Below are 8290 nucleotides of genomic sequence, written 5' to 3'. Positions count from 1 at the left end.
TTCGTTTCTAGAGTTAATGAGATAAAATTGACATTCGTTTGTAATAGCAACAAAAATGTTTTGCTCGGCCATTTATATTGTATCCATTTAACAACAAGTGGTATCAATTTTAAGTAAAAAATGTCAAAATAGATGCAGAGATGTAATGTTTGTGAAGCTTGAACCAAATGCCAAACGCCAAAACCTTTTCATCTACCACGAATCTGTCTCCTCGCCACCCAACTTCGGATTGTCAAATAATTAGATACAAAGATAAATCTTCCGAATCTGCCTCCTCACAACCCAAACAAGATGCAAATATATAAATTATATTTATTTTGATGGTGGTGACAGTGTTCTCGGCGTAAATCTAGATGGCTGGATTATCGAGTTATGTATCACTCGGATACACAAATCGAGATGTGTATCCGGAATGTCGAGTTGTGTATCTGGTTGTTGAGTGCAAATGTACCCACTACAATACCACGAATATGCCTCCTTGCCACCCAACTCCGGCTGACTGTCACCGCCATCAAAACAACCAGTCAATTCATATCGGCAAAGGAAGACATTTTCTGACTAGAAATCTTCCAAATAGGCCACTAATACCATGTAGTTTTCGAAATCATCACTCACCTATATGACCACCACATTACCGCATACGTAAAATTCGAGATCTAAATCTCATAACTAGAAAGATGACAAATACCAAAACCCCATCGAGATCTCAAATTTGTTGCTCAACCTCCGTTACTAGTAAAAGAAACTCGATTGAAGTTAAGAGAATGATTCAACGCACTATAGATCTTTGTCAGCCACCACGCCTGGGATTTCATTACGGTAGTCTTAGTGGTTTTTGCCTGTGACTGCTGCTCCTTGTGAAAGAAATGGTTCGTCGGGTCAGAGTGTGATATGGTTGACGATGCTCATGGTTCGATGGGCGATAATCTTATGTTGGCAGTAGGGCTCGACACTTCCTTGGGTTCGATGGTTCGTTTCTTTTGCTTAGTTTCATGCATTGGATCCGTCTAAAGGCTAGTACTTCCAAGACATTCAAGCTACAATTTATCTTTGTCATTTAAGTTAATAAAGAGGTGTTAATTCCCTGTTTAGTGGGCTGTTTTTTACCATTTATTTCGTGTTTATTACTTCATTTAGAGGGGCCTTAATTTTCTAAAGTTAATGGCCTTAATTAGCTTGTTTAAGTCTATCATTAGTAGTCCTTTGGGTGCCTAAAACGGCTGTCTTCCTAGGCTATTTATAATCTTGGGATGTTTGTATTTGGATCATGCAGAAATTATAATCAAATTCACAAATTGTTTGTTTAGCATACAAATACCGTTTTTATTCGAACGTGTTTTTGAATATTAACTTGATCGTTCTCAATAGGTCTTGAGTTCGTTCGCAGTTGTTGAATTATAGGTCTAATTCTACAACTTTGATTCAGCACTATCATACAACTCACTCGAACTCCGTTCGCGTGTACTCGTTAATTTCCTTTCGCTCTAGAATTCGTATTATTAGTTATATCAGAGCTTCAGCTCTTGGTTTCCATATATCAAGACAGTCTTAGAAAAAAGAAAAGAAAAACAAACAAACAAACTTACAGAACCCAAGCCGAATTCGATGACGAAACATTGCTCGTTCAACTGCGCCAGATGCTGCGAAATTAACCTACTGGTAGCCGGACTGGTTTTCGACCGAAACAAAACGAGTTTAAGGTGACGAAGTTGCCAGAGTTCACGGGTGGAACCAATCCCGAGGACTACTTGGAATGGGAAAGGAAGATCGAAAGAATGTTCGATTTCAAGGACCTTAGTGATGAAAAGTGTAACACCCCCTTCTTACCCAGCCAAGGTAATTGGGAGATGTTACCTTCTCGGTTTTCCGAGGTGGTAAATCGGAGATACGATAAAGAAACATTTATGATAAATAACAAATTTAGTGATTACAAACCAGTAACTAAAGAATAAAATACAACGCGTGGCTACTATACTCATCTAACTAGTGATACTCATCTCGTGACTCATCAAGCTCACCCCGTCTCCCGCGCACTATCTAACAATCTGTATCTAACCTGCTCCCCATATGACCAAAGGACATCATATGGATCGGCAAAGGCCACCCCAAAAGAGACAGGTGACAAAACATAGACACACAAGCGTCAGTTTTAATGGACAATTAAAAGACGATACAACTAAAGTGTGAACATGCAATATGACTACTAATGTGAATGACATAACACCAAATGACAACCACCACGGTACCGGAACACGCCCAGGCATACCGACAACCACATTGGTACCGGGACACGCCCAGACATATCGATAACCACAAACCATTAATGTGCACATCCCTCTTGGAGTGGGAAGCTCCAAGAGGCGACTCAAGCGTAAGATAGTTTCCCAACCATCTTACGTCTCCAAATAACAACAACGACAACGGCAACAACTACAACTAGAACTACAACAACGATGACAACAACAACAACAACAACAACAACAACAACAACAACAACAACAACAACAACAACAACAACAACAACAACAACAACAACAACAACAACAACAACAACAACAACAACAACAACAACAACAACAACAACAACAACAACAACAAAAACAACAACAACAACAATAACAACAACAACAACAACAACAACAACAACAACAACAACAACAACAACAACAACAACAACAACAACAACAACAACAACAACAACAACAACGACAATAATAATTCCTCCAACATATGAGATGACGATCAATAAATGATTTACAACCAACATATCATAATCATCCTCTAAATGGTGTGATTACCACTAAACATGTTATAATGTAAATGCCCTAATTATGCAAGACTAACTACAACATCATTGTAAGTAACTTCACATCATTGAAACCGAGTAGGATTAACCTACCTTTTTGCATAATCCATAAGCTAGGCGAAATCACCAAGCATCCATCTCACAAAACTGTCTCACCCTACATAAATTACATAATAGCAATCACAATACATCCTATACTAATATATACTACAAAGCCCCTTATTATTACCCTTTAATTACCTCGAATACATATACTAATTGCTAATTAATTACCCATCACGAATTCCCCCAAAAGTTAGAGTTTAAATAACTAGAAAAGGAGAGATCGTTACCTACTAAGTGACGGAGATGAAGAGGAAGGTGGTAGGTGGTAGATCTTTTAATCCAAGCTTGAATCCCAAGTAGAAGGTGTTTGTTAGGGTTTTAGGGAGAGCGGAAGGAGTTTGGAGAGATAAGGAGGAAGGTGGAAATGATTTTAGGGTTAGGGGAGAAAGGGATTAAATCTCGTGTTCTAAAAGCAGTGGCACTCGACCGAGTGCCGAGTCCACTCGGTTGGGTGGACTCACTCGGCCGATTAGCACTCCACTCGGTCGAGTGGACTCACTCGGTCAAGTGGACTCACTCGGTTGAGTGTACCCTTCACTCGACCGAGTAGACCCACTCGATCCGCTACAACACCATTCGGTCTAAGCTCAGGTTTAGTGTGAGGCTATCCTCCCTTTCCGAGTGCTCTCTTATCGGTCTAAACCTCCTTTCACGTGTCCCGAGGTCTAAGTACGAGTCCCACAAAGGTCGGGTATTACAAAAAGCAATGCAAATACGCGATCCTGAAATTGGGTAAAGGCGCCTCACTGAGGTATGAAGGTTTGAAGTCTAAGAGAGAGTGTGCGGGAAAGGAAAAGATCGCTTCCTGGGAATCCTTAAAACGCAAATTGAGAAAGAGGTATGTACCGGTTACACATAGACTGAGTGTATATCGTAAAATTGTGGATTTAGTAGAAGATAAATTAAGCATTGCCGACTACATAGACGAGTTTGAAAAATTAGTCCTAATGGGGGAATTTGAGGAAAATGAGGAACAAAAAATGTCATGATTTTTGCGTGGTCTAAACCGTAGCATTGCCAATTCTGTCGAGTTATAACCTTACGCGGATTTTGATACCTTGTGTAATTTATACATTAAAATTGAGGCCCAAGGGAAGTCGAAACCAGGGGGTTCGAATATAGAGTACAGCAGCCCAAGTACAAATCCCAAACAAGTGTTTACCCCTATATCCGTGCTTACTCCTGTCTCAAACAGCATGGCGAAAACCACGTCTAAAACCACTGAGTCGGGGAAGGATACCAGTTTGTCGAATGTACGGTGTTTCAAATGTCAGGGGTTCGAGCATTATCAAAGTGCGTGCCCTAACAAGCGGGTAGTGACATTAAGGGAGGCTAGCGAGTGTCGTGAGGAATTGGCCGAGGAAGAGAGCAATTGGGGAATGTGTTTAATTTTTATGAGAGTGAGAACGAGGAGGAGGAAGAGGGGTATGAGGCTCCAATCTATGATACACTTTCGGTTCTTCGTTCATTGCAGGTCCAAACCGAGTCCATTGATTCGGATCAATGCGAGCAGCTTTTCCAAACCAAGTGCCAGGTCAATGACAAATGGTGTAGTGTGACTATCGACGGTGGGAGTTGTACTAATGTGGCCTCGAATGAGATGGTTTCGAAGTTGGGGCTGACCACCATCGCGCACCCTAGACCTTATATGCTTCATTGGTTGAACGATGGGAATAGCGTGAGGGTTACAAAGCAGGTTCGGGTAGGCTTGACAATGGGTTCTTATGTCGATGAAGTGCTTTGTGACGTAATCTCTATGGATGCTTATCATGTGCTATTGGGACGTCCTTGGAAGTTTGATAGGAATGTTGTGCATCGGGGGAGAAGTGATGAGTATGAGTTGAGGGACAAGGGTAAGAAAATTGTGTTGAAACCCATGTCTTCTTAAGCCATTCGGTCTATGAGCACAAAGAAGAAGAAGGAAACTATGTTGATCAAAGAGTGAGAGATCAAGTGTTCTATTGATCAAGGGGAGCTTGTTTATCTACTTTTAGCCAAGGAGCAATTGGTGTTGAATAAAAAAATATTGATGGGCAGCCTTATTGATGGGTTGTTGCTTGAGTTCAAGGATGTTTTTCCCAACGATTTACCATCGGGTCTACCTCCTATTCGAGGCATTGAGCATCAAATCGATCTCATTCCCGGAGCTCCATTGCCTAATAAAGCCGCTTATAGATGTAACCCGGAGGAGACTAAAGAGCTTCAAAAACAAATTGATGAATTGGTTGAGTGCGGGTTTGTTCGAGAGAGCTTGAGTCCTTGTGCTGTACCCGTCTTACTCGTGCTAAAGAAAGATTGGACTTGGCGTATGTGTGTTGATTCACGGGCTGTCAATAACATCACAATTAAATATCGATTTCCCATTCCAAGGCTTGACGATATGCTCGATGAATTGCATGGTTCCAAGGTGTTTTCTAAGATCGACTTGCGGAGTGGTTATCATCAAATCCATATGCGTGAAGGGGATGAGTGGAAGACCGCATTCAAAATAAAACATGGGCTATATGAGTGGACCGTCATGCCCTTTGGTCTCACAAATGCACCTAGCACTTTTATGCGTCTAATGAATGAGGTATTAAATTTTTCTTGGGTAGGTTTATTGTTGTTTACCTTGACGATATTTTGGTATATAGCAAAAACGAGGAGACCATTTACAACACTTGAGGCGTGTGTTTGAGGCCCTTAGAGCTCAAAAACTCTTTGGGAAACGAGAAAAATGCTCTTTCTTTATGGATAGCGTGGTGTTCTTGGGTTATGTTGTGTCACGGGATGGTGTGTCCATGGACCAAGCCAAAATCGATGCTATCTAAAAATGGCATATCCCTACAACGGTAAGTGAGGTGCGTCTTTCCACGGTCTAGCTTCTTTTTATATACGGTTGATAAGCAACTTTAGCTCAATTATGAGTCCTATTACTAATTGTTTAAAGAAGGGATTATTTGTGTGGACTAACGATGCTTAAAAGGCATTTGAGGAGATTAAGGAGCGTCTTTGCGCAGCCCCGATTTTAGCTCTACCAGATTTTACTCAACCGTTTGAAGTCGAGTGTGATGCGAGTGGGTTGGGTATAGGGGCTATTTAATTCAAGGAAAGATACCAATTATTGTACTTACGATAAAGATTTTTATGCCATCGTTAGAGCTCTTAATCATTGGAGTCATTACCTACGTCCCAATCATTTTATTTTACATTCGAATCAAGGGTCTCTTAAATATATAAATGGGCAGCAAAAATTGAGTCTGCGTCATGCTAAATGGGTCAAATTTTTGCAATACTTTCACTTCTCCTAGAAGTATAAGGATGGCAAGAGCAACGTGATAGCCAATACTTTGTCTCGCAGGTACACCTAGTTAACCACATTAGATGCTCGTTTATTGGGGTTCGAAATGTTGAAAGCTTATTATGCGAATGATATGGAATTTGGGGAGTTATTTAACAAAAACACGGCTGGGGTGAGTGGCGAGTTTCTAGTTCAAGACGGTTTTCTTTCTAAAGGAAATCATCTCTGTGTTCCGAAGCACCTAATTCGGGAATTGTTTGTTCGTGAAGCTCATGGGGGTGGTTTGGCTGGCCATTTTGGTGTAGCTAAGACGATGGATGTGCTAAAGGCACATTTCTTTTGGCCCAAAATGTTCGGGGATGTGAAGCATTATAGCGAAGTGTGTGACCTGCAAGGTGACTAAGAGAGTGTTCAAGCCGGGTCCGTATACTCCATTGCCGGTTCCCGTGAGACCTTGGGAGGATGTCTCTATGGACTTTATTGTTGCTTTGCCTCGTACTCAAAGGGGTAAGGATGCTATTATGGTGGTAGTAGATCGGTTCTCGAAAATGGCACACTTCATCGCTTGTCACAAGACCGACGATGCTTGTAATGTTGCGGATTTATATTATAGGGAATTTGTGCGTTTACATGGCATTCCCAATATAGATACCTCATTTCTGCACCTCCCGCCAACCACCCAGTGATGATTGGGCCGCATATTTGATAAGAGGAACGATACAGTTCGTAAGTTCATCGACAAGTGATAGCTCAAACACTCGAGTCAACCTCATAGTCATCATCTACGCACCGATACGGTCGTTTTGACAGTAATTAGAGTTCATTTGGAGTCTGGGTAAAAAACCGCTTCATTTTCTAAGAAACCTTTAAATGCCGAGTCGGAATGTTCCGGAGTGTTCTAGAATTCTCTGGATATTTATTCCTAATTAAATTTAATATTTTTAAGGAAATATCTTCCGTATATTGTGTTTCATGGAATAAGGAAGTGTATATCTACCGAAATTCCATAAAAAAACGCGGAAATCTTTCTTGATGAGGAGGAAACCTCTGGGAAATGACGCAGCAGGAGCTTCACCTCTTCCAAGAGTCGCAGTGGCTGCTGCACCTCTTCCCCAGCCCTCTTTTCACACTTTCCAGAATATTTCCGTGATTTGTTTCCGTATCCGTGTCAGTCCTAAACTCCACCATAGGTTTAGTATAAATAGAGACCTTCGGTCTCCATATTTGGCACGCGAGTGTCCGCCCTTCTCTTCTCTCTTTGCATTCTAGACCATGGTTTTGCTTTTGACGCCTATGTGCTTGATCAATCGACCACATAAGCTCAGATCATTCTGTATCCCAGTCACGTTGCATAGACCGACCAATTTGACCAACTCCACTTAATCAATCTAATCAATATTTTAAATCCTTTAACAAGGGCACTTTCATATTCACATATTCAAGTTGGGCAATCACTAAGCGATAAATTTAGTCAATCTCGTTTCGTCAAATATGTAAGTCTGAGGGTGTAAATACTATTTTATTTTATTGTACTTTTATTTTGTATCATTAATGTAAGGTTTATATCAAAAGCACGTTCAAAACCGTCTTAAAAACCATCTTTTAAAACCGTACTTACAAAACAGCAAAGATCTGACGTCGAGAAGAAATGCAGCAGCAGCTGCGCCTCTTCCTGAGGCTGTCGCTGCTCCTGCTCTTCTTCTTCTTCCTCGACCTTCTGCAATCTTTCTTATTTTTTCTTATTTCTTTCTTTCCTTTGTTCGTTCTAGTATATAATCATGTCTTTATTAATCCTTTTCAAATTATAACGTTTAAGTCGACTTGAATCCCTTATAATCAATATTTGCGGGTTTTCGTCATCTTATTCAAACCCGGATTTTAGAGGTTCGATTTGTTCATATCAAGTCTCTAGAATTCATCTTTTGTATATAATTTTATTTGTTTGATTTCAATTTATTTGATCCAATTTCGTTTTCAAGTCCAAAGTTTGTTCCTTTATTAAATCCGACACGAGCTCGTCATAACCATGTAAACCGTTGTAAATTCTCACCTTTAATTCGTTTTATGACGGTTCCAGATGTATGTAATCTGTTAAACAA

Source organism: Silene latifolia, chromosome Y (assembly GCF_048544455.1).
Source record: "Silene latifolia isolate original U9 population chromosome Y, ASM4854445v1, whole genome shotgun sequence".
Classification (NCBI taxonomy): domain Eukaryota; kingdom Viridiplantae; phylum Streptophyta; class Magnoliopsida; order Caryophyllales; family Caryophyllaceae; genus Silene; species Silene latifolia.
This window is presented reverse-complemented; position numbering follows the sequence as displayed.